Raw genomic sequence first — 25,994 nt, 5'->3', positions numbered from 1 at the left:
CACCCCTGGGTTTAATCCCCAATACTAATAAGTATATAAATAAATGGAAATCTTCTATTATAGCAAATATTAATATGTAAATTATTAACAGGTAGACATTTTTAGTAACAAATATGATCTGTTAAAACATTTACTAATTACAAAATTTCATGAAGCAAAATTAGGCTTGAATTATTCACTTTATTATTAAACATTTAAACTAAGGAACTAAAAACAAAGAATATATTTTCCAGAAAGTCAGTCAAAGTCTAAGGAATTATCTACATATCAGGTCCACACACTGCATCTGAAATGATCATTCTTACAGGATTATCTTTTCAAAAATTATATATGTTCTGATCACTTCTCTTCATCCTAAAAGGAATTTAAATTCCTAATTTGTAATGTGGCAAATACTGCAACCTAGTACAACTATGAACCATTACCCATACTATAAAATCAAAGTCAATTTTATTCCTAATAGCCCAAAATCAAGATCAATCCAAATATTCACTCACAAATAAATAGATAAACAAATACTGTAATAGTCCTACCTTGGAATACTCTTGGCATTAAAAAAGCAAACTACTGATATGTGCAAAATGAATGAATCACAGACATTACACTAGGCTAAAGAAGCCAGATGCAGACCAGGTGCAGTGGCACACACCTGTAATCCCAGCAGCTGAGGAGGATGAGATGGGAGAACCAAGAGTTCAAAGCTAGCCTCAGCAAATGTGAGGTGCTAAGAAACTCAGTGAGACCCTGTATCTAAATAAATACAAAATAGGACTGGGAGTGTGGGAGTGTGGTTCAGTGGTCAAGTGCCCCTGAGTTCAATCCCTGGTACAAAAAAAAAAAAAAAAAAAAAAAGGCAGCAGCAGCCAGATGCAGAAATGTATGATTCTGTTTACATAAAATTCCAGAAAAAACAAAATTAATCTAGTCCCAGAAAATAGATTAGCAGGGGAAAAGACAACAAAAAGCTGGAGAAAATTCCTGGGGTGCAGAGGTGTAATGTTAACTTGATTGTAGTGATGGTTACACAAGTAATACATCTGTCAAAATTCATCAAAATGTACACAATATGAGTATACTTAAAATGAAGGACTTTCAACATATAATACCTCAAAAAAAGTAGATTTTTAAAAAAGACTAAGCTGGTTTGGGGATATGGCTTGAAAGTAGAGTGCTTGCCTAATATATGGAAAGTCATGGGTTTGATCCCCCAGCACCACCAAAAGCATAAAGAAAAGAAAGAAGACTGAGCTTATTGAAAATAAGTAGACTCCCCCTCAAAATAAAGTTTAAAATTCAGTTCTTCAAGAGGGACAGGCAGAATACAGTGGACAAAACATGACAGGGTATAAATGTTAATGAAGCATCAAAGTCAACATAGATGGTGACAGATCATGTTGATAGTATGTGCTCATGCTATGAGGTGATGTAAATGGCACTTTACCTCTTCTGTGATTTTTCTTCCCCAAAACCCACAATTCCGGTCTAACCGTGAGAAAAACATCAGACAAACTCTAACAGAGAAGCATTCTACACAATACTTGACAAGATCATCAAAATAAGGGAAATCAGGGAAGCCATCAGAGGCAATAAGTGTGTAGAAAGACAAGTCTAAACATAATATGGTATCCTGTATAGGGTCCTGAAACAGAAAAGGACACTAGGTATAAATAAGGAAATGTGAATATATGATGAACCCTGGTTAATAACAATGTATCAGTATTGATTTGATAACTGTAACAATGTACCACAGTAATGTGTTAACAGAAAATTCTTTGTACTATCTTCTCAATTTTCTATATATCTAAAATAATACCAAAAAAAAAATAAAGTCAAAAACAAAGGAACCAAAGTTGTAATGAAAAGGTCAACTTTTTCACATTAAAAAAAAAAAAAAAACAAATGCAGTTCCTTGGTTAACACTTGTCACATCTCCAGTGCTCGACAGACACACATGGCATAGCTGCAGTACTCAACAGTGGAGACTAATAGGATAGTTCCATCATAGCTATAATTCTGTTGAACAACACTGGTGTAAGTTATTTTTGAACAAATTATAACTGATCACAACTTCCACAAATCACCATCTAGCAACACTAAAAACCCTTCGTGAGGGCTGCAGATATAACTCAGTGATAGAGTGCATGCTTACCATAAGCTAGGCCCTGGTCAATTCTCAGCACCAAAACAAAAACAAAAATTTTTTTTTTTTTTAATTTAAAGATGTTTTAAACCCAATGATATATTTATTCCAATTTGAAACAATTTTTAAATCATTTTTAAGAACACAATGTAATTGTAACTATAATACTGAGAACTGTTCAAAACACCAGTTCACAAAGTAGATCATATGCAATGTCAAAATAACATTCACACCAAGGGCAGTGGCACACACCATAATCCCAACAACTCAGGAGGCTGAAGCAGGAGACTATCAAGTTCAAGGCCTGCCTGGGCAATTTAGTGAGACTGTCTAAAAACTTTAAAGAGTTGGGGATATAGCTCTGTGCACTTACCTAGCAAGATCCACATCCAGGGTTCCATCCCCAGTATCACAAAAAATAAATAAAAAATTGGGATTCTGGAAAACTTTTATTTACAACCAAAAGTTTGACAGTTTTCCAATACTTAGACTCTTAATAATTTAAAAGTTTTTCTGATGAGTACTGATATTAAAGTTTTTTGATACTATATAAAATAGCTGCTCACTGTACAAGACTATTGAATTTTAATGTTAGAGAACAAAATAATTCACTGACATACTTCAGATTTCACAATGCAACAAACCTTTAAAAAACCGCTACAGGGCTGGGGTTGTGGCTCAGTGGTAGAGCACTTGCCTAGCATGTGCAAGGTACTGGGTTTGATTCTTAGCACCACACAAAAATATAAAGATATTGTGTCCATCTCCAGCTAAAATATTTAAAAAAATAAAACACCCTGCTACAGCTGGGTGTGCTGGTGTGTGCCTATAAACCCAGCAACTAAGGAGGCTGAGGCAGGAGGATCACAAGTTCATAGCCAGCCTCAGCAACTTAGCAAGACCATAAGCAACTCAGTGAGACTGGTCTTTAAATACAACATAAAAAGGGTTGGGGATATAGCTTAGTGTTTAAGTGCCCCTGGGTTCAATCTCTGGTACCAAAAAAAAAAAAAAAAAAAAAAGTACTGCTTATTCAATTTTAGCACTAATATCAAGATATGCAATTAATCTGAAAAAGCTGTTAGGATACTCCTTTTTCAACTATATATCTAACTTAGGAGGATGATTGCCTTCATACTGCTCAATCAAATAAACAGCAACAGACTAAATACAGAGGCAGATATGTGAACCAAGTGCCTTATATAAAGCCAGACATAAAAACAATTTGCAAAGGAAAAACAATGACACTCTTCTCACCCAATTTCTTAGAAATGTATAAGAAAATAGGTATTCTTCATTTAAAAATGCATTTGTTAATATACAATGAGTTTATTATTTTTAAATGAATCTATTTTTTAATATTTATCAATGATGAACATAGATGTCAACTAAAAAAAATTCTTTGAGGTCTTCGATAACTTTTTAGAGCATTAGGGGGTCCTCCTGTGGCTTGAACATGTCTCTCAAAGTTCTTGTGTTGGAAAAAATCCCAGTTCAAAAGTGTTAGGAGGTGGGGCCTATTACAGGCAAGTAGGTCACAAGAGCTCTGCTCTCATGATTGGATTAATGTTGTTAACCCAGGAAGTTAGTTAATTATCCCTAACATGGGTTGTTATAAAATTGAGTTTAGTCCCTTACTGCTCACTCACTCTTTCTCTTTCTCCTTCCATCATGGATGATGCAAATTGTAGGCCTACACCAGATGCCACCAGCACCATGCTCTTGGACTTCCCAGACTCCAGAACCGTGAGGCAAATAATTCACTGTTCATTATAAATTATCCAGTCTCAGATATTCTATCATAGCAACCAAAAATAGACTAAAGCAGGGGTTGGGGTTGTGGCTCAGTGGTGAGCACTCGCCTAACATGCATGAGGCCCTGGGTTCAATCCTCAGTACCACATAAAAATAAAATAAAGGTACTGTGTCCATCCAACTAAAACAAAATATTTTTAAAAATAAAAACAAAAAAAGTTGGGGTTGGAGATGAACCTCAGTGGTAAAGTACCTGCCTACCACGTGTAACTTCAAGTTCAATCCCCAGCACCACAAAAAAAGTGACATCTACCTCAGAGGAGGAGGGAAAAAATGGCAAGAAAAAGAAATATAAATTAATTAAAACAAACACATACATATGGAAAGCATATCAAGGGGCATAAAATATCACAAACGAGGACACCAAAGCCCAAACATGATACTTGCTCAAGAAATATATAGGGTTTAAAACTGTTTTTTTTTTCCAAGAACAGAAAGACTTCACACTTTAGATGTGATTGTGTTCCTCTCACACTAAACTATAGTGGCATGACAGTATGACAGTATGTGTTTTGCTCACCACTAGAGCAAGCCCAGCACCCAGAACAAAGCAAGCAAATATTTGTTGGATTAAAAAATGTTTAAAAAGACATGCAGGGCTAGGGAGATAGCTCAGTTGGTAGAGTGCTTGCCTTGCAAGCACAAGGCCCTGAGTTCAATTCCCAGTACTGCAAAAAAAAAAAAAAAAAAAAAAAAAAAAAAAAAAAAACAGATATGCAAACAGAACCCACTGACATAACTATTCAAAACGTAAAGATTAAATTTTACAATCAAAATTTACCTATCTACCTAGTAATAACAATCATAAAGACTACTATTCATTGAAAGCCTATTTAAGGCAGTGTACTGGACATTTTAGATTTTTAATTCCCATGACAACCATGGGGGAAGGTAAGGCTCTAAGAGGTTAACTTGTCTAAAATCACATGTAATAAGTGACAGAAAATCAAAACCATGTCTCTCTGCTCAAAAACATACAAGTTTCTCACTACCTATTCATATGGGTCTCAATACTGCTTGGTTACCTTCCTTTCTACTTTCTAGCAATTTTCACTGGAATCTGTTTTGTGGAAAGTTGCTTCCTCTGCCTTTTCCCAATCTTCCATTCTGTTCCGCTATCCCCAAATTCTCATCCCTTTGCATCATTCAATTAAGCAACATATTAAGCTCCCTACTGGGGACAAAAGTATGTTCTTATAAAATACTATCAGAAATCTCATTAGGAAAACATTATGAAAGTCTAAAGTAAAGTGTCAGTTTCCAGAACACAAATAAGATTCTCTGACCCATTCGTCTTGCAGAATGGCCTCATACCCAGTTACACAGAGCACACGTGGCCATGGTTTGGACAGCACCACATCGATTCCCAAGGAACTGGTCCTGAGAGTCCCTGGAAATCACCATCTCATCAAGGTCCGAGTCATGATTTTCTAATTAGACAGCACTAGACCCTCAGCAACTTAGTGAGACCCTGTCTCAAAATTTTAAAAAACAGGCTGGAGATGTGGCTCAGTGCTTAAGAGCCCCTGGGTTTAATCCCCAGTGGGAGGAAGGAAGGAAGGAAGGAAGGAACCAACCAACCAACCAACCAACCAACCAAGACAGTACGGTTGTCAATTCCTCATCAGTCTCTACAACCAAAGGACCTATACTAAAGAAACTAGAGATCCCAAGACTTTTTCCAGGCCCAGGAGAACTTGAATAAATGGAGCTTTGTCTCCAAAGAACATCCTGGCTACTCAAGATCACCCTGCTACCATTACTATCAGTGTCTCCATAGCTTCTGAACAATATGTAAGCATTTCTCTTTCTTCCTCCTTTTAGTGAAAGGATAAGAATAAAATTAGCAAAAGTGAACTATTCTATGAAAAATTACAATGCCGTGTTATCTGATAATCTCACCACAAGCCAATGTTTTCCAGAGAGGAATACTCGATTTATAAAGGTTTTACACAGAGTACGTTCAAATAATGTCTTAACTCAATGTCCAGATTTAAGAAAATGCATAATTTGAGAAAAGAATGTTTAAAAAAATTCAGCTGCAATCTACTAAAAAAATACCCTGAGGGCTGGGGAGATAGCTCAGTTGGTAGAGTGCTCGCCTCCCAAGCACTAAGGCCCTGAGTTCAATCCCCAGCACCGCCAAAAAAAAAAAAAAAACTCTGAAAGAAAAAAAGGTATAAGAGGAAGTCACATCTATGGCCTGTCACCAGACATATCACTCAAAATCACTCTTACAGTGATATGGGCTTTGCACAGTCCTAGGCTTTGCATGAAAAAAATCTACATATTGGTCTGGAATTGTAGCTCAGTGGTAGAGCACTTGCTTGGCATGTGTGAGGCACTGGGTTTGATCCTCAGCTCCACATAAAAAATAATTAAATAAATGAAATAAAGGTATTGTGCCCATCTACAACTAAAAAAAAATCTTTCTTTTTTTTAAATCTAGGTATTTACCCTCCTACAAAGGCATGTCTTTGGTTTCATCCCTGAACACATGTGGATTTGGAGAAGTCTGCGGTCACCATGCTTCCTGTGGGCTCAGGATCAATCATCACACACAAAAGGAAGGGGGGAGGGGACCTAGATATCTGAATGTTAATAAAATTTAAATAATTTTACTTATTATTTTACTTATTTCTCAAAAAAGATATAACCAGTATATAAAACCTACAAACACAAACAAATAAGACTTCAAAGAGTTTCAATAAAAAAATTTACTGCTGGGCATAGTGGCACACTCCTATTATCCCAGTGACTCAGAGGCTGACACAAGAGGATCACAGTTTTAGGCCAGCCTCAATAATTTAGCAAGATCCTACCTCAAAAAATAAAAATAGAAAGGGCTGAGGATTTAGCAAGTGGTAGAGTACCCTTGGGTTCAATTCCCAGTACTGCAAAAGACAATAATATTTGTTAAAAAACTGAACTGTGGAGGTGTGGTAGTACACACCTATAATCCCAGCAGCTCAGGAGGCTGAGGCAGGAGGATGGTCCTCAGCAACTTAGAGAGGCTCTAAGCAACTTAGTGAGACTCTGTCTCTAAATAAAATATAAAAAGGGCTGGGGATTTGGCTCAGTGGTTAAGCGTCCATGGGTTCCATCCCTCGTACCAAAAAAAAAAAGTCTAGAAGCTTCTAGGTGAATCTGCCTAGAAAAGCAGCCGTCGCTCTACCTTCTCTAAGAACCAGCACCTCCCTTAGGAGTCTTACAGCTCACAATGTTTGCAATTCTAGACCCCAACCCCATGCCAAAGCTAACTAGACCAATGGCAGAAAACTGAACCAAGTAGAACCAATCAAAACTTTCTTCCCAGGAATTTAAATTTAGACATTGAGCTAGCAATCAACTGGCTAGTGGCACTAGACCTGGAGTTCATCTGTGGCTCCAGGAACAAAGCAGTTATTTTCTTACACTAGTTTGTCTACATTCTTCCACTTGTTTGTTACAGCACAGAAGGCCAGACAACAGAAAGACAACTAAGTCAGGACAAAGAGACAGAGGAAACTTCTGAAAAGTGGGAATAAAATGCTATCTAAACTACCTTGATTCCTGAATACATCCCAATTTCTGGTTCACATCCCTCATGAAGCCAACTGTTCTTGGGTTCTTTCATGTAACTCGGCCCCTCAGCATTCCTGACCCAAAAGTATGCCTCTTCCTGTTTCCTGCTATCAAAAAAATCATTACAACAGTTTAAGATGCAAATTCACACCAGGATCAATGTAGAAAGGGTATGTTATTCTTATAGTTCATAAAGGATCTAAGAGGTACCACAAAAGAAATTTCTAATCACTATCCATAACCTCAGGAAAAATAATAGAAACCTAAAAGCAAAAATCAACTTTTGATAATGAGGATTTAACTCAGTGGTAGAGCACCTGACAGAGCACTTGCCTGGTATGCAAGACCCTGGGTTCTATCCCCAGCACCACACACAAATACACACACACAAACACACGCACACAGAGAAATCACCTATTAAGCCCTTAACTTTGTGCTCCCCTTCCAACTTACCTGTTCAAAAGTTCTGCTGGTTCACAGCAGGAGGTTTGAGCAGATTTTCAGGCCCTTTTAACACTGTAAACAATAAAAGTATTAATGTAAATCATCTAGAAAACTTTAAAAGTTTAACTTTTTGTCATAAATATATTTCACAGGAAATGGTTTCCAAACCTGGTTAAACTATTAGAATAGAATCACCTGGTATGTTTATAATAAACTAAATTTCCTGCTGGGCATGGAAAGCCTATAGTCCCAGCTACCAGGATATTGAAGTAGGAGGATTACTTAAGCCTAGGAGTTGGAAATCAGTCTGATCAATACAGTGAGAGTCCCATCCCCAAAACAAAAAACTAGATTCCCTCACATCTGGAGATCTGGGTAACACTACAGTGGAAATGAAAAGTACAAATCCTTAGGTGATTCTCATGAAGCAGACAAATGACTGCCACTACAGGGCTTCAAAGAAATTGCTATTATTGGGAGTTTCGTTCAAAACCACATTATAGCCAGGCACAGTGGCACACGTCTATAATCCCAGTGGCTCTGGGAGGGTAAGACAGAAGGATTACAAGTTCAAGGACAACCTCAGCAACTTAGAACCTGTCTCAAAACACAAAAAGGGCTGGTGATGTAGCTCAGTGGTAAAGTGCCCCTGGGTTCAATCTCCAGTACCCATGCCCCCGCCAAAAACAAAACAAAAAATATATTATAAGGCTTAGGCGTTAATCTTTAAAGCATATCTGACAGAAAATGACAGTAGCATCATGGCAATGTGCATCCAATGCAAATAATCACTGCGCTCCCAGAAATCTGACCAGTGCCAACAACATGTCCATGGAGCAAAGCTCCAGGTGCACTTTCAGCTCCAAAATTACAACATGCCTTTAATCCTGGGCTGAGGCAGAATCTTAAAAATCCACAAGATGGTGATATTTCAGGTGACAAGGAATGAACTGAAGTACAGTAGCCTCAAGTGGTTTCTTAGCTAAAATCAAGATGCTTTGAATACTATCAAATAATAATTAAAAATTAAAGTTGTTAATTTTATTAACTGCAAGAAAGCAACCTGAGAAAGTCATTTCCACTTCTGATTGCATTTTGCAAAGTAGCCATGTTATAATGTTCAACTACAGCCCCAGCACCCTACCTTTTTTTAAGAGCAGAAGTAAAACTGGGGAGAACTAAATAAAAAACTTCTATAGGCCTAACTCAAGAGAACAAGTTCCAGGGTATCTCCTACTATAAGTGTAAATTAAGTTCGAGTTAATGAAACCCTGTTAACAAACAAAATATAAAACTGTGTTCTTAATTACTTTAAAATATGTAACACCTCACATTTTACAAATATATTTATAAAATGAAGTTCAGTCAGTCAAGGGAATAGTCTCTTCATTTTTCTATTCCTACCCCTCTTTTCCCAACCTCACACCAAATTATGGGCAATTCATCAATAGTATCATTTTACATTCCTGCATAATTAATCTAGTATATTTCTCATTCATTTGCGAACATGAAAAAATGAAAAAAACAATAATCTGGTCAAGAATACTGAGCACTTCCCTAGCATGCATGAGGCTCTGGTTTCAATCCCCAGAACCACAAAAATAAATAAATAAGGATTAGGACAAAGTAAACTTATTCAGAAATAAAAATTTCCTTACATTTTTGAAAAGAATAACTCTTCGAGACATTAAAAATAAATGGAAACTCCAAAACTTTATCAGCATAAAGTACTAGTAAGAGTCAAAGAGAGGGGGGGAAAAGAAAGAAAACCTTTGGTTCAACCTTTTAGAACAATGAACAAAGAATAAAGAATGTTAAGGTAATTCAAAGAGTTAAAAGGAAAATGGACATTTAACTTGCCTCTATGATACCTGGATTAACACCAACATAGGCTGTAGAGTCAACCTAATGAGACTGGTCCCACTATAGAATAAAACAGAAAGTACGTAAAATTTAATCACAAATATGTAAAATTTAATTAGAGATCTGCGAACAAACTTAGTTTCTGACATAAATCAAATGACGCAAATGACACAAATAAAATATCTTTTAGAAGAGCAAGGGACAGTAGTAATCTTTCCACCCAAAAAGGTCCTCTAAGACAGCTATCACTATCCATAGTATCATCTTCCAGTGTGAAGGTCAATAAAAAGAGAATAGACATATGGAGTATTAAAATGCAGAGTCATGAGAACAAATGAACTGATATGACATCAAAGTGTTAAAATTTGGAACTCTCATTTCAAAAATTCATCAAGGAACAAGAGGGAGAAAGGCAATTAGCTAAAATACTACCTCATCACTACCATCATTGACTGTGTCCCCTTTCATCAAGGCGCTCCATTCACACACTGACCTTGTTAATTTCTGTCTTCACATGATTTTGAGGCAAACCTACTACAAATTATTCTTCATAGGGGAAAAAAAAATCACCAAGAACACTTCAAACCTTAAGTATTTAATTCTTCCCAGTAAACTAAAATGGAAGGACATTTATGAACACTCAGGAATAAGAATACAGGGATAAACTGGAAGAAAATTAAAAAAAATTTTTTTTTCCCCAGTCTATTAAGTATTAGATTAATTTGAGAACTAGTCTTAAAGGTAAGAGGAATAAAAAAATTCAGAAAAACAAGTTTTACACATGTGAAATGCCTTATAAAGGAAATAAATTCAAATTAGTGTGAGAGTCCCTGTAGTATTTACTAGACAAAACAAATACAGAATTAAAAGAAATTCTTTACAGATCAGTAAAAAAATAACCTGCATTGACATACTGATTCTACCTCATTACATTTCTTTAATCATCTATGTCTAAACTTCAGAGGAAATCCTCATTGCCCTATATTCTCAAATACTCTGAAACTTCCAAAGATCCCTTCTTAGACATCATACCTTTTGAAAAATGCTTCCAAGGCAGTCTAGCATCAATCTCATTTTGAGTTTTATTTTTGAGGAAAAAAATTAACAATTTCCTAAAATATATGAACATCCTGAATTTTTCCAAATGTGCTTGGGGGATGCTGGTATAAATCTTCGGAATCTGATTTTCCTTTCTGAGTCATAGAGAAAAGGAAAGATTCCACGACAGTAAATATCACATCTTTGTATAAGAGGTGGGTACACATACTGCCTCCCAGCCTCCCTCCCCCTCAGGCCTCTAGGTGAGCCTTAGTGCTTTGCCCAGATAAATTTACACTGCTTACTCCCACCTTAGTTTTTGATTCAGGGTTTCTGCCCCTGCTGTCTCCCAACCTGAAGTACTCTTGCCCTTTTAATCAGGTCTTTTCTCAAAAGTTAACTTACCCATAAGACCCCAGAGGAATCAAATTAAAATGAACCCCTCCCCCAACTCCCTATTATCCTATCTTCCTTTCTCATTTTTTTCCCACATCACTTACCACTATACAGATGGTCCCCAAGTTAGAAGAGGGTCGCCTTATGTCTTTTCAACTTTGCTTTGGTGCAAAAACCAATACCCATTCAGTAGAAACCGTTCTTTGAATTTCGATCTTTTCCAGAGCTAATGATAGGTGGTACAAAACTCTCTGGCAATGCTAAGCAGTGGCAGTGAGCCACAAGTAGCAGCCACCAGAGCATGAGGGGAAATAACAGGGGGAAACAACCCAGACTCTACAGTAGATTATGTTGCTCAGCTGTGAGGTATACTGTTAGGTATATTAAATGCATTTTTTATTCAAAATGTTTTCAACTTGCAGTGGGTTTATGGGTATGTAGCCCCATCCTTAAGTCAAGGAGCATATGTACATTTTACCTAAGTATGTATTTATCTGTCTAGAAATGAGCTCCATGAAGACAGGAATTTTTGGTCAGTTCTGTTCCAAGCACCCAAGAGTGTGTTAAGTGCTCAATACTTGGCAAATAAATGAATGAATGAATAAAAACACATAGTGCATTTTACCTCACCAACCTCAAAACTCTAAAGTGCTTTGTCAAGTAACAAAAGGTGTGAAGTCTTTTCCTTTCTAGTGAATCACTGCCACCATCAGTGTTAAATGTCAAAGGATCATATGACATTTTCCCAGATACATGCTACTTTTAAATTTTTCTAATGCCCTCTTCTGATGTCAACATCTGACGTAACAGAAATACACATATTCCAGTTTAAAGCAATCCAAAAGCTGCTACATTAACTGGTAAAACACATAAAAACATCAATCAGTGAGAGAAAGTGTCTATATTCTAACCAAATCAGTCAAACTCTTCAAGGCCAGAGCTACAAATATTATAAAATGAAAGCTAATGTAGAGGAAAGATGACCAAAAAAATGGTGTTTTGTTTTGTTTTGTTTTCCCCTAATCTAGGAGGTCATTGGAGTCTAAGAAGGAAATACTACATAAGGATAGACTATCTTCCCTCAATACAACACTGCGAATCAAAACTGACCATAATCCAAGGTAGACAGCACTGGAGAGGAAGCTTTTCACAGATTACAGTATAGTCCCTCACTTAATTCCTGGCAAGTTACACTGGAATACTTACCTTTCTCACAGAAAAACTACCCTTCTTTCAGAGAAACTAGGTACGCTTAGAAAAACCAGCATGGGGGGTTACTGGATGAATGCAAAGCAACATGATTTATTGCCAAACTCGGTCAAACAAACCTGCTTCTTTCACACCATCCCCTCCTTCCCTGCTCGCTGGATCTATTTATATTTCAGTCACAAACTGAAGTGTTCGGAGTGCGTCGTGGGAAACTGCTCACAGGTAAGACTAAAGCCCATTTCGGCCTGACGTGAACGTCTGGGTGCCCCCGGGTCCCCAGAGCGGCGGTGGGCGCCACAGCCCCGCCTCGGTCCCAGGTTCCGATCATGGCTCCACCTTGCCTCGGGCCTGGTCCAGACCCAGTCCTCTCGCCATGGAAGCAGTCTCCCGCGTCCGGATGCTCCGCGGGAAAGGCCAGGGCGCACCTCCCCGGGGCAGGTGTGGGCTGCAGGGCCGGCAGGAGCAGCTGTCCGGCCGCAGCAGCTGCGACCGCGGCACGCAGAAGCTGGGCGGGCGTCGGGCCCGAGCGGCCGGCGGAAGGCGAGCCCTCCGGCCCCGAGCAAGCCGGCCTGACGCTGCCCACCCCAGCGCCGCCTCCCGTCCTCGGCTCCCCCCGCGATGCCACGGGGCCCCGGCGCAGGGGCGCCCGCGGCCGAGACGCGCCCGGGCCCGCCAAGCCCCTCGCCCGGGAGGAGGCTTCCTCTGCCCCGCACCAGACCTGTCCCGTCGCCTGACGCCCCGAACCGGCCGCGGCCGCTGCCGGGGCGGCCTGTGGGTGTCCATGCGGCCCGGCCGGGTCGGGCAGGAGCGGCGGGGACGCGAGCGCGGGTGGAAGGCCCAGCGGCCCGGGCCGCAGCGGCGGGGCCAGGGCGCGGAGCGGAGCCGGCCTGTGGAGCGAGACGGAGTCGCTGGTTACCTGCGGTCCCGGACAGGGAGTCTCTCAGAACCCAAGTCAGTCCTCAGCCTCAACAACACAAGATGGCCGACACGTCGCCACGCACGTCACGTGACAGCGCGCTCTCGGCCACGCCCCCAGCCCGCCCCCGGCCCTCCTCGCTCCCGCCCCACTCCCCAGTCTCCCACGACATCCTTCCTTTCCGAAGCCTCCGGCCCCTCTGCCCGGACACGCCCCTGCGCGGGACCCGGATGAAACGCCGAAAGCGGGCGGAGTAGTGCAGTGCGCAGGCGTCTGCTGGGCCCTTTGGCCACCGTTCTGTTCCTGCCCTTGAGTTGAGTCCAGACTTGGACCCCTGCCAGGGACCCTGTGATTCACCACCCTCGGCACCCAATCCATGGCCAGTTTGCAATTCAAAAATCTCCGAATAACTTAAGGGCTGATCTTCCAAGCTAGAACTTTTCCACATTTTTTCGTCCACCACTTTCCTGCCAGTTTAGCATAGGGCGAAGGGAAAGTGACAAAAGCTGAGATTCAAAGCAGTTTTATCTTCTGGGGGAACTGGGAGTTCATTCTGGAGTGTTGGAATGCTGCGACAGCTGACAAGGACTTCGGAGCTCAAAACTCCCGCCTGGTACAACTGGGCCTACAACCCTTTTCTTTAGAGCCCCCGATTTGGGGTAAAACACTGGACACCCGGCAATGTTTAGAACATAAACTAAGAATTTTTTTTTTTCTAATTCAATTTTAACTGGCACCCCGGGATGTGCGTGTGTGTGTGTGTGTGTGTGTGTGTGTGTGTGGTGGTGGTGGTGTTGGCTGTGCTGAGGACTGAACCCGGGGCCTTACATAGGGTAGGTAAGTACTCTACCACTGAGTTACATCCCCAGGTTTGGGCATCCCATATTTTTATTTGTTAATTCTGGTAACTTTACCCTTCCCAGGTCATCCCCGTCCTTCCTCTGCCATCTGTTTCTGCCTTTCTACAAGATCTTTCCCAACAACTTAACAAATTTATCTCCAATCTTAAAATTTCCCCTCCATTAACCTCTTTGTGCCTCTGATCCCTTTCATAGGCAAACAGCCCAAAAGAGTTGTTTATATGCATTTCGAATGTGACTCTGTCCTTACCTATTATACACCTATAGCTTGCCATAAGAACACCACAACCTACAGATGGATAACTGGAGATTTTCAGTTCTCATCTTGACTTGTGCTCCTGTCTTCAAAATGATTGACCAGTCCCACTTTGTGAACTACTTTCTTCCCTTGACCTTTATATCCTTGCTGCTCAAAGGGGCCCAACAGGATCATCATTGCCTGGAAGGTTTTTAGAAATGCAGAATTTCAAAGGAACCCTTCACAGACCCATTCTGCTGAACTCCACCCTCTAACATCCATAGCACCACCCTCTCCTTGTTGTTTCCCATGGACTTAAGACTCCAGATCCACCAACATGCCATTCTGTTTTAACCTTTGCACATGCTGTTCCCTCTTGCTACAATGCCATTCCCAACACTTACCCCACTTTTCTCCAGACTACATAATTCCTGCTCATCTTTAAAAACCTAAGCCGAGTGCAGTGGTGCAGGCTTGTAAGCCCAGTGACTCCGGAGGCTGAGGCAGGAGGATGGTGAGTTTAAAACCAACCTCAGCAAAAGTGAGGTGCTAAGCAACTCACTGAGACCCTGTCTCTAAATGAAATACAAAGTAGGGCTGGAGGTGTGGCTCAGTGGTCGAGTGCCCCTAAGTTAATCCCCAATACCCAAAATAAATAAATAAAATAAAAGCCTAAACCAGTTGGGCACAGTGGCACACACCTATAATCCCAGCAACTCAGGAGGCTGAGGCAGGAAGATCACTAGTTTGAGGCCAGCCTCAGCACCTGAGTTCCTAAGCAATTTAGCAATACCCTGTCTCAAAAATTTTAAAAAGGTGGGGTGGGGGGGTTGGGATGTGACTCAGTGGCTAAATGCCTATGGGTTCAATCCCTGGTACCAAATAAATAATTAAAAGTCTAAACCATATATTACTGCCTCTGAAGATTTTCCCTCTGGTACTAGGGGTTGAACCAAGGACTTTGCATATGCTAGGCAAACTCTACCTCTAAGACATATATATCCCCAGTCCTTTTTATTTTATTTTGAGACCGGGTCTTGCAAAGTTGCTGAGACTGGCCTCAAAGTCCGATCCTCTTGCCTCAGTCTCCTAAGTAGCTGAGATTACAAGTGTGTGCCATCACACCTGGTCTTTACTACTGCGGGTCATTGGCTTGCTAATACATGTTTATTTGTTTTTTCAAGATTTCTTTAATCCTTTTCATAAAACCAAAGAAAATCTCTTGAACTACGATTTTTTTTTTTTTTTTTTTGAGAGGTGGGGATTGAATCCACAGGCACTTAACCACTGAGCCACATCCCCACCCCTTTTTATTTTTCACTTAGAGACAGGGTCTCACTATGTTGCTTAGCACCTTATTAAGTTTCCAAGGCTGGCCTTGAACTTGCAATCCTCCTGCCTCGGCCTCCCAAGTTGCTTGGATTACAGGTCGGCCCCACCATGCCCAGCTATAATTTTTAATAAAAAGAATAAACAGCATTTGTTAATGTGCTGACCATCTCATTAAATGCTTTACTTGCATTTTCTCTTGTAAATCCTGGTGACAGCACTATGGAACTCTGAGAAGGCCAACCAGGCATGTAGGAGAAATTCAAACCGTCTCCAAATCTCGGCCAGCACTTCCAAGCCCAACTTGGCTAATTGCAGAACCCACGTCCTCAACCATTTTGACATAACACCTTTCTGATGCTTTGCCACCTATGTGTTGCCTATGTTTTTTTTTTTTTTTAATCAAGGTAAAACACATAGTAAAATTTATCATTTTTATTGTATATTTCTGTGACTTTTGATAAATGTCCGTAGGTGTGCGTGGCCACACAAATCAAGGTACAGATCGGTCTTTGTCACAAAAGTTCCCCTGATGACCCTTGAAAGTCAGTCCTTACTCCACACCCAGTTCCTGCAACCGCTGATCAGTTTTATGTCCTATGGTTTCACCTTGTAATGTCATGTACGTTGAACAGTATAGTATGTGGCCCTTTGAGACGAACTTCTTTCACTTAGCACGGTGCATGAGTCATCCATTATTACGTGTCTCAGTACTTTCTCCTTCTTGTTGCTGAATAGTATCTCACTGTGTGTGTGCACCACTGTTTATTTATACATTCCTTATCTGTGGGACATTTGGATTGTTTCCAGTTCAGGAAGATTATTAATAAAACTTCTATAAATACTTATGTGCAGGTGTTTGTGTAAGCACAGGTTTTTGTTTCACTTGGATAAACATCTAGGAATGGGATAGGTGGTGATGCAGGACTTCTTGAACTTTCACAGAAACTGCCAAACTCATTTCCAAAGTGCCATGGCCATATTTTGAGCCTGAAACTCTAAAGCAGGAACCAAATCTAAGGAATGATGATGACCTTGATGATCGAAGCCGACAGACTCCCATGGTTTTAGCCATTATATGCGCTGCACTCTTCGACTTTGAATTCTCAGCAGATGCTCGTCCTGGTGCAGAGTAAATGCTCAACAAATCCCTGGACACTCAAGCTTGGATGCTCTGCTCCTTAGGAGGGGTGTACTCTGTTCCTGTTTTACTCAGTCTGCCCAGTGCTTCACCAGGTAGTGATTTTTAATCTACAACCATAGGCTTATGCATGCAGGCTGAGGCATGCTGTCATCAGGGATGATAACCAAGTTTCTACTTTATTACACCATCAGTAGAAACAGAAGCCAAGAGTAATGGATCAGTTGGGAATGGGAGTCAGGGCTAAGGAGTTGGATCTGAAGTAGTTTAATTTGTAATGAATTTAGGCCCATCACTTGTGACAGATTGTTTTTTTCTAAACATGGCTGTGATGTTCTCTTCCACTTGGCATACTCTTCTCGAACATTCTCCATGCTTTCAAGAAGTAGAGTCAAGTTCCCTTCCCCTTGGCCCTCATAGCCAATGGACGGTGGTGGAAGTGAAATGAGCGGCCAGGAGTGGTGGTGCACATCGGTAACCCCAGTGACTCCGGAGGCTGAGGCAGGATTGAAAATTCAAGGCCAGCCTCAGCAACTTAACAAGACTCTGTCTCAAACTAAAAAAAGTTAAAAAGGGCAGGAGACATAGCTCTGTGGTAAAGCACCCCTGGGGTCAATTCCCAGTACAAAAAGGAAAAAAAAAAAAAAAAGCAAGAAGAAGAAGCAGTAAAATGACAACTCCCAGTGCTCGGTCATGAGAGGTGGTGTATCTTCCACCCTGCTTGCCAAACAGTCCCTTTGGAAGCAAAGCTGCCACATAATGAGTCCCAAAGGCCTGAGGCTGCCCAAAGTCAGACCACAAGGAAAGGCCCACAAGTAGTTGCCCCTTCAACAACTGTAGTCCCAGCTGACACCAGCGTGATTGGCAATCAGACATCTGAGTGAAAATGCAACCAGGTGATTCTGAGTTCCTGATCCACTGAATGTGTCGACATGTTAAAATAGTGGTTTTAAGTCAGTAAATTGTGAGGTAATCTATTCATAGTAATAGTGACTAGAACACCCTTGTTATGGACTGAAATGTGTCTCTTAAAAACAGGTGCTGAGCCAGGCACACGCCTGTAATCTCAGTGGCTCAGGAGGCTGAGGCAGGAGGATTGCAAGCTCAAAGTCAGCTTCAGCAACTTAGCTTGACCCTGTCTCAGAGTAAAAAAATACAACAGCCTGGGGATGTGGCTCAGTGGTCGAGCGCCCCTGGGTACAATTCCTGGTACAAACAAACAAACACGTTGGCCACTTAACTCCAAGTACCTCAGATTGGGACGTTATTTGGAGATAGGTCATCAAAGGGGTAAAGAAAGAAATGAGTCATGGAGCACAGTGGTGCATGTCTGTAATTCCAGCTACTAAGGAGGCTGAGGCAGAAGGATCACAAATCTGAGGCAAGACTGGACAACTTGGTGAGACCCTGTCTCAAAATAAAACATAAAAAGAGGGGGGTGTAGCTGCATGGGAGAGCGGCCCTAGGATCAATCCCCAATACGGTGAAGGGAGGGAGAGAGGGAGGGAGGGGCATGAGGCATCCCATACCAACATGGCAGGGGGCCACACAGAAGGGGGAATGTACACCCAAACACACATAGGAAGAGCACCATGTGATGAGGAACACAGAGATGGCAGAGATGCTCGTGCAAACCAAGGAACACCCAAGGTTGCCAGCAACCCCAGAAGCTAAGTGAGAGGGGTCCAGCAGGCTCTCCCTCATAGCCTGCCCGCCTGCTGCTCTTGGACCTGCGACCTCCTGAACTAAAAGACAATACATTTCTGTTTAGGCCACCCAATCTGTGGTTCTTCATTTAATCATCTCGAAGGGTGAAGAAGCCATGGACATGACAGAGACCGCTGGGTCATCCACGGAGAGATGTCTGAAACCCAGGGCATCATCCGTAACCAGCAACAACAGGAAAGAAAAGAGCTCAGAAGACACCTGGGAGGAAAAGCTGTTGCTGGTGGCAGAGAGAAGTCCCAGGTCGGAGCAGGCTGGACACAGGAGCCAGTCTCAGAGTAGAAGGAAGAAAGACCAGTTGGTAACCCAGATCTGCAGAAGCATCCGGGAGTATGGGGCTGGCAGATGGCCATGCATGTGGAGCCTGAAATGTCCAGTGAGCAGTGAGAACAGAGAGTTAGGAAAGAGGGGGGACGAGGAAGAGGGTGTCGAAGTTTGAAGGACGAAGGGAGGAAAGGTGGAGCATGAATGCAGAGGCCAGTGGCCTTCAGACTGGGACCTGCTCTGGTTTGGACGTGGGAGCTTGTCCCCAGAGTGTCACGTTGGGAGCCTGGTCGCTGGCGTGAGGACGTTGAGAGAGCGGTGCCTTGGAAATGCGGGCCGTCGGCAGCTCTTTAGGTCATGGGGATGCTGCCCCAAGGAGGAGTCTCCGTTCTCAGCGGAGTGACGGGCCCACTCTCGCCCCGCCCTGGGTCTTCCCATCTTCTCACACGTGCTGTCACCGTGTGCGACACCGCGGGGGCCCTGGGCAGAAACGGTGTTATGCTGTTTGGACTTTCAGTCTCTAAATTTGTGAGCTAAATAAACCTCTTTTCTTTATAAAGTAGCCAGCATCAGGCATCTCTTGTCGTAACGGACAACAGACTAACATGGAACCCTAACAGGGTTGGGTAGTGACTAGAAACCAAAGGGATAAACCAGGGAGGAGAATGGCTGAAAATAATGCACCAGAGAACTGAGCAATCATCAACAGAGGGCACATAAATGATACTATGGAAAAATTTCATTTTTTTGTGTTTGAAAAACAGGTTTTATCATGAACATACTTTGATATTTTTTTCTTTTCTTTCTTTCTTTCTTTTTTTTTTTTTTGTACCATGGATTGAACCCAGAGGTGCTTAACCACTGAGCCACATCTCAAGCCCTTTTTGTTTTTTACTTTGAGACAGGCTCTCACTGAGTTGCTTAGGGCCTTGCTAAATGGCTGAGGCTGGCTTTGAACTGGCAATCCTCCCGCCTCAGCCTCCTGAACTGCTGGGATTACAGGCATGCACCACTGTGCCTGGCTCTATTTTTTCTTTTCTCATTTCCAAATTCTGGAGGTAAAAGACAATTAAATCATTTTTTAAAATCTTGGAGTACAATCAATGTATCCTTTCACCTAGTACCTCATGATGTGTCCCAAAATGTTAACCATTTTCTCCTGCGTCCTTTGCCTATTTAGGGTTTCCTATTTTTGTTGCCCCTGAGGGTTCCCACATGCTGTTTAACATTCTTCTCATTTTCTCTGTGGTCATAGATTCCGCTCTCTTTTTTTTATTAACTGTTATTAAGAGTAGTGGCGATGGGGGTAATTGTTATCGTAGTAAAGCCATATGTATTTATGGCTTTAAATTTTTTAGAGTTCAAAACCAGTCATGTTGGTGCATGTCTGGAATTCTAGCAACTTGGGAGGCTGAGACAGAAGGATCACTAGTTCGAGGCCAGCCTTGGCAATTTAGTGATACCATCTTTCAAAAGAAAGAGTAAAAAAGCTGGGGATGTGGCTCTGTGGTAGAGCCCCCTTGGGTTTCATCCCTAGTACCACACACACAAACATTTTTTGTTAAAGTTTGAAAACACATGAAAGAAAAATTTAACTCTCCAGACTTATAGAACCCTGGGGTCCTCTTCCCCTCCTTTTGGGGTCATTTGTCCTGAAATGTTGCACGCATAAACAAGTACGATGAGTTCCTTCATTTTCAGCACCATTAAGTTTTGGGAATATGGTAGTTGTCCAAAAATCTAGCTTAGTGCTGACCTCATGAAACTTGCAGTCTTCTCAGACAGAGACACAGTTCTGTGTCTCCCATCTAAAATAAATGCAATGAAAACAGTCAAGCACTGCTGTGCATACTGCTCGGCTCCAGGGCTTTCCCAAGAAACATCGTGCCTGGAGGCCTCCATGTTTTTGTTTGTTTGGTAGTGGGGATTGAACCCAGATAGGGCCTTGGGCTTCGATAAGATACTGAGGCTGGCCTCAAACTTGTGATCCTCCTGCCTTAGCCTCCTGAGTTGCTTGGATAACAGGTATGGGCCACTAGGCTCGGCTCACAGGGGTTTTGTTGTGGTTGTTGTTTGGGGTGTTTTTGTTTGTTTGTTTGTTTTGTTTTGTTTTGTTTTGTTTTTTGAGGTTAGGGTAATCGGGAATTGAACTCAGGGGCACTAGACCACTGAGCCACATCCCCAGCCCTTTTTTGTATTTTATTTAAAGACAGGGTCTCACGGAGTTGCTTAGCACCTCACTTTTGCTGAGGCTGGCTTTGAACTCACGATCCTCCTGCCTCAGCCTCCTGAGCTGCTGGGATTACAGGTGTGTGCCACCGCTCCCAGCTGTTGCGTTTTGTTTTAATGGCTACTGGGCTCTGCTTATTTATGTGGATGCACCATGATGTACCTAACAGATCCCATGCTGATAGACATTCTGATTATTACCAGCATTTTTGCTTTACTACTAACACTGTCATGACTATCCCTTAATTTATCCTTTTTTATTTTTATATTTACCTATAGGATAAATTCCAAAGTCAAAACAGTGAACATCTGCCATTTTTCATGACTGTTCTGCACTTGAAATACTTTCCCATGTGTGGGGAAATGCCAGTCTCAGTGAGAGGCAGGGCTTGCTCCTGTCACAGAGCACACACAGTGGAGATGCTACCCTGTCCCACCCCTCCCCACACAGTGGTGTGTGACTGGACTCAGCCAGAGGCTGAATTTGGAACCAAGGACTTGCAGAAGCAGGACACCGCAGAGCTCTGGCCAGCCAGGGCAGCAACACCACCCCTGGCCGGTTCCCAAGATGTGCCTTGCGGCTGCCAGTCAACTGGCCTCCTGCCTGCTTTCTGAGGCTGGCCCTGCAGCCCTGCTAGCGACTCTGGGAGCGCCTCAGTCTTCTTCAGTTACTCCCTGTCTACTTGCGTCAGTCTGCCTTCGATTATGTGACTTGTGTTTAAGGACCCTGACTGAATCTGTGGCAGTCAGCTCCAAGATGGCGCCCAGTGATTCCTGCCAATAGTGCTGACCTATGTAACCAGCAAGTGTGAGTTTTGAAGGCTAGTCTTAAAGGACACTGTGGCTCACACTTGCTCTGGGGGAAGGCAGCTGCCATGTCCTGCGGACACTAAGTGGCCTCCTGGAGAGGGTGGTGTGGTCGGCAACTGAGGCCTCTTGCCAACAAGCAGCACTAACTTGCAAATCCCCTGAGTGGACCACCTTGGAAGCCATTCTCCGGCCCAGGGAAGCCCTCAGATGACTGCAGATGCAGCTGGTATTTCAGTTGCAGCCACATGAGAGACCCTGAGCCAGACCCACCCAGTTAAACTGCTTCTGAATTCCTGACCCTCAGAAATTGTGTGAGATAATACATGTTAATTATTAATTTTAAGTAATTAAGTCATTGGATGAATTGTTAGTGCAAAAATAAGTAAATAATACACCCACAGTTGTTTTTTTTTTTTTTTTTTTAAACTGCAGTTTGAACCCAGGGCTTTGTGGATGTGAGGCAGACACTTTGCCACTGAGCTACATCCCAGCCCTTTTGCTTTGTCTTTGATTTTGGTTTTGGTGGTACTAGGGATTGATGCCTAGGCTTCACACATGCTAGGCAAGTACTCTGCCACTGAGTTATACCCCTGGCCCTTTCCTAAATTTTTATTTTGAGACAGAGTCTTGCTAAATTGACTGGTCTAGCCCCAAACTTTCATCCTCCTGCCTCAGCCTCCCCAGGAACAGGGTTCAGGCTTGTGCCACCATGCCTGGCTTATGGATACCGTTTTTAAAGTTAACAGTCCACCAAATCGCCCTTCAAAAAGGCAACAGCAGGCCAGGGGCTGTGGTGCACACCTGTAATCCCAGCTACTCAGGAGGCTGAAGCAGGAAGATTACAAGTTCTAGGTCAGCCTGGGCATCATAGTGAGTCTCTGTCTCAAGGGATTAAAAGGGCTGGAGATGTAGCTGGTTTCTGACAGCACTAGCGGAAGGCAGGGAAACTGACCTTAATGAGGTTCCATCCGTGGCACCTCCCTAGACTGTAGAACCCTAAAATGGGCCTCTGAGAACCCCACATCATCACGGGACCCAGAGAATATCTCCAGAACCGTTGTTCTTGTATTTTCAGGCCAGGTGGGCAGAGATGGATTAGAATCTGGCCCAGTGGACAGGTGGAATCAGTGTGGAGACAAGGTCAAAGGTGTCAGGTCACATGATCAGACCCAGCAAGCTCAGCAACTGCCAGTTGCAAGGTTCATGGCAGGTGAGCAAACAGATGGGCAGAAGTCTCCCAGGGCCGGTTAGAAAAGAGCCCCAGTGACCACAGAAGGTGGGTAAGTAAGCTAGATAAGTGGACATCTGCCCTTGGGGTCAATACAGCATCCAGGATTGAACATTTCTGGGTCACTGTAGCTTGGACTTTAATTTAGAAACCCTGAGCTCAGAAAGAGAAAAATCGTAGTAGTAGAGGGCGGCAGGTAGGAAGGAGACCCCGTGTCCTGAGCACTAATTATATGCTAGGCATGGAATCATTCCCATTCTGCCACTGCACCAAGTGAAACCTGTTTTTTTAAATGAAGTTACCCAGCTTCAGGTATTCCATTACAGAATCAAAGAAGCTTAGAAGTTTTCTGACATTAGTCATGTTCAGTAGTGCATACCTGCAATCTCAGCAACTGAGGAGGTTGAAGCAGGAAAAGCCCAAGTTCAAGGCCAGCCTCAGTAATTTAGCAAGGCCCTATGCAACTTAATGAGACCCTGTCTCAAAATAGAAAATAAAAAGGGATGGGGATGTAGCTCAATGGTAGAACACCCCTGGCTTAACTTCTCAGTACCAAAAAAAATAAATTTAAATAAGTCTTCCGACATCAGTGGTCGGGGATCCTGCCTTGCCTGTCCCTGTCTGCTCAAAAATCCGAGCACATTCTTGTGAAATCAACATTTCACAAGAATCCCATCAACAAGGGACTGTTACATGCCAGGCAACGTGCTAGGCCTCTAGCAGTGGGCAAGGCAGAGCTCCTGCCCTTGGAAGAGTTCATAGTCCAAAGAGGAAGACAGAGAAGTCGAGAAGGGGATACTGAATAATGCCATAAGATTGCAAAAGAGAACATCTCAAAGGGAAATGGGAACCCTGGGGTAGGGTTCCGTGTCCAGCTTGAGGGCAGCCGGAGAGCTTCCTGAAGATACTCTCTGAGCAGCGTAAACAACAATGAGGAGTAGTTGGCCAATGGGAGGGAGGGAGGGAGTGCCAACGAGAGGGAGCAGCAAAGGACTGGAGGTGTGGCACTTTCCAGGAACTGCTGTGTTGCATAAGCTGGCTATGCACTCCCCAAAGGCAGAAGCAAGGAAGGAGGAGCAGGAGATGGGGCGAGACCAGATCGTAAGAGTGGGAATCAAAAATGGAAGGGAAGATGTTAGGAACAGATTGTTAGGGCAAACGAGGTAGAGAAACCATTAGGTCACTGCAGAGACCTACGAAAGGACCCAGGAAGGGTTGTCTTTGGAGATGGAGGCTGGGAACCTGTTATGGTTTGGATATGAAGTGTCCCCCCAAGGCTCCTGTGTTCATGCAGGAATATTTGGAGGTGAAATGATTGGCTTGTGAGAACTGTAACCCAATTATCCATCTTATGTGAATGGACTGACTGGGTGGTAACTAGAGGCAGCTGGGGAGTGGCTGGGTTGCTGGGAACGGCTCTGGAAGGGTTGTCCTCCCTTTGGGCCCTTTCCTTTTCTCTCTGCTTCCTGGCTGCCATGAATGGGACAGCACATCACCATGCCCTTGTGCCACAACTTTCTGCCTCTCCTTGGGCCTTAAGCAATGGAATTGGCCCAACATGGACTGAACCTCTGAAACCAGGAGCCAAAATTTACTTTTCCTCCCTTAAGTTGTTTCTGTCAGGTATTTTGGTCACAGTGATACAAAGCTGACTAACAGAACCATAGGTGGGAGCTACTTCTACAGAACATCATGACCAGAAGGGAGCAAAGACAAAACACAAATTACATCTGTTCTTTGTGGTTACCTGGTCCAGTATATGTCCTAAATCCTCTTGTGTTACTTTTTTTTTTTTGGTACCAGAGATGGATCCCGGGATACTTAAACACTAAGCCATATCCCCAGCTCTTTTTAATACTTTATTTTGAGTCAGGGCCTTATTAAGTTATATAGGGCCTCACTAAGTTGCTGAGGTTGGTCTTGAACTAGAGATGCTCTTGCCTCAGCCTCCCCAGTCACTAGGATTACAAGTGTTCAACCTCACTCCTGTCCATACTCCCAGCCCTTTGTACTTTTTATTTTGAGACAGGGTCATGCTAAGTTGCCCAAACTGGCCTCAAACAGCAATCCATCTGTCTCAGCCTCCATGGCTGCTGGGATTACAGACTCATGCCACTAAACCCAGCTCTTCCTCTTGGGTAAATTTGCTGTTGTTGTTTTTCTTTTCTTTCTTTTTTTTTGGGGGGGGGGGGGGCTGGGAACTGAACCTAGGGTTTTGTGCATGTGAGGCAAGCACTCTACCAACTGAGCTATATTCCCAGGCCTCCCTTGGGTAAATTTGAAGGAGCATGATTGCCAGATCAAATGTTAAGGACCTCTCTATTCTTTGATGGTCTCTCCTCTGGTGAAGAGACTGGAAGGTGACCCTAGGTAGAAAAACAATGTCTGAGAACTGTAGATTGTAGCTTGGTGCAGAAAGAGAATGGTCCTCCGGGAGAGCAAAGGGTGTTCCCCTAAGACCCTGGTCCTTGCATAGGTGGCCCAAGCATCCTGCAATCATACGCAGGAGAGGCATTGACCCTCATCCGTGTTTCAAGGGGTCTAGAAGCAAACGGGATTAAGCTAGAGATGACCAGCAGCTGGAGGCACGCTCACTGGTGTGAAGCGGGTGCGGGGGACAGCAGCTGACAACCCTCGTACCCTGAATGTCTAGTGAAAGCCTTCCCCGTTCCCATTCCTAACTGTACTATAGGAAATCCCTGTCACAGACGCCCAGGGCTGGCCTTGGCCCCCACAGAAAACATGCTTCTCCCTCCCAAATTCAAAGACTAGAGGTACATTGCTG

At 42.8% G+C, this 25,994-nt stretch overlaps 1 protein-coding gene across 4 annotated transcripts in view; it reads right to left on the bottom strand.

The window, feature by feature from the left end:
- GIGYF2 (GRB10 interacting GYF protein 2) overlaps positions 1-13,469 on the bottom strand; it is a 126,908-nt gene extending 113,439 nt beyond the window's left edge. For 2 of the 4 annotated variants that reach the window (XM_079134825.1, XM_079134828.1), the window contains exons 1-3: positions 13,386-13,469; positions 9,824-9,886; positions 7,973-8,035 (exon numbers count right to left, since the gene is read on the bottom strand). The gene's annotated coding sequence lies outside the window, so the exon portion shown is untranslated. Of the gene's footprint in view, positions 1-7,972; positions 8,036-9,823; positions 13,052-13,385 lie in introns of those variants that run through there. The other 2 variants (XM_079134827.1, XM_079134826.1) reach the window with 2 other exon arrangements.
- Positions 13,470-25,994: the final 12,525 nt, after the last annotated feature.

The sequence above is a fragment of the Sciurus vulgaris genome, assembly GCF_902686455.1.
Source record: "Sciurus vulgaris genome assembly, chromosome: 3".
In the NCBI taxonomy this organism is placed as follows: domain Eukaryota; kingdom Metazoa; phylum Chordata; class Mammalia; order Rodentia; family Sciuridae; genus Sciurus; species Sciurus vulgaris.
This window is presented reverse-complemented; position numbering and strand designations above follow the sequence as displayed.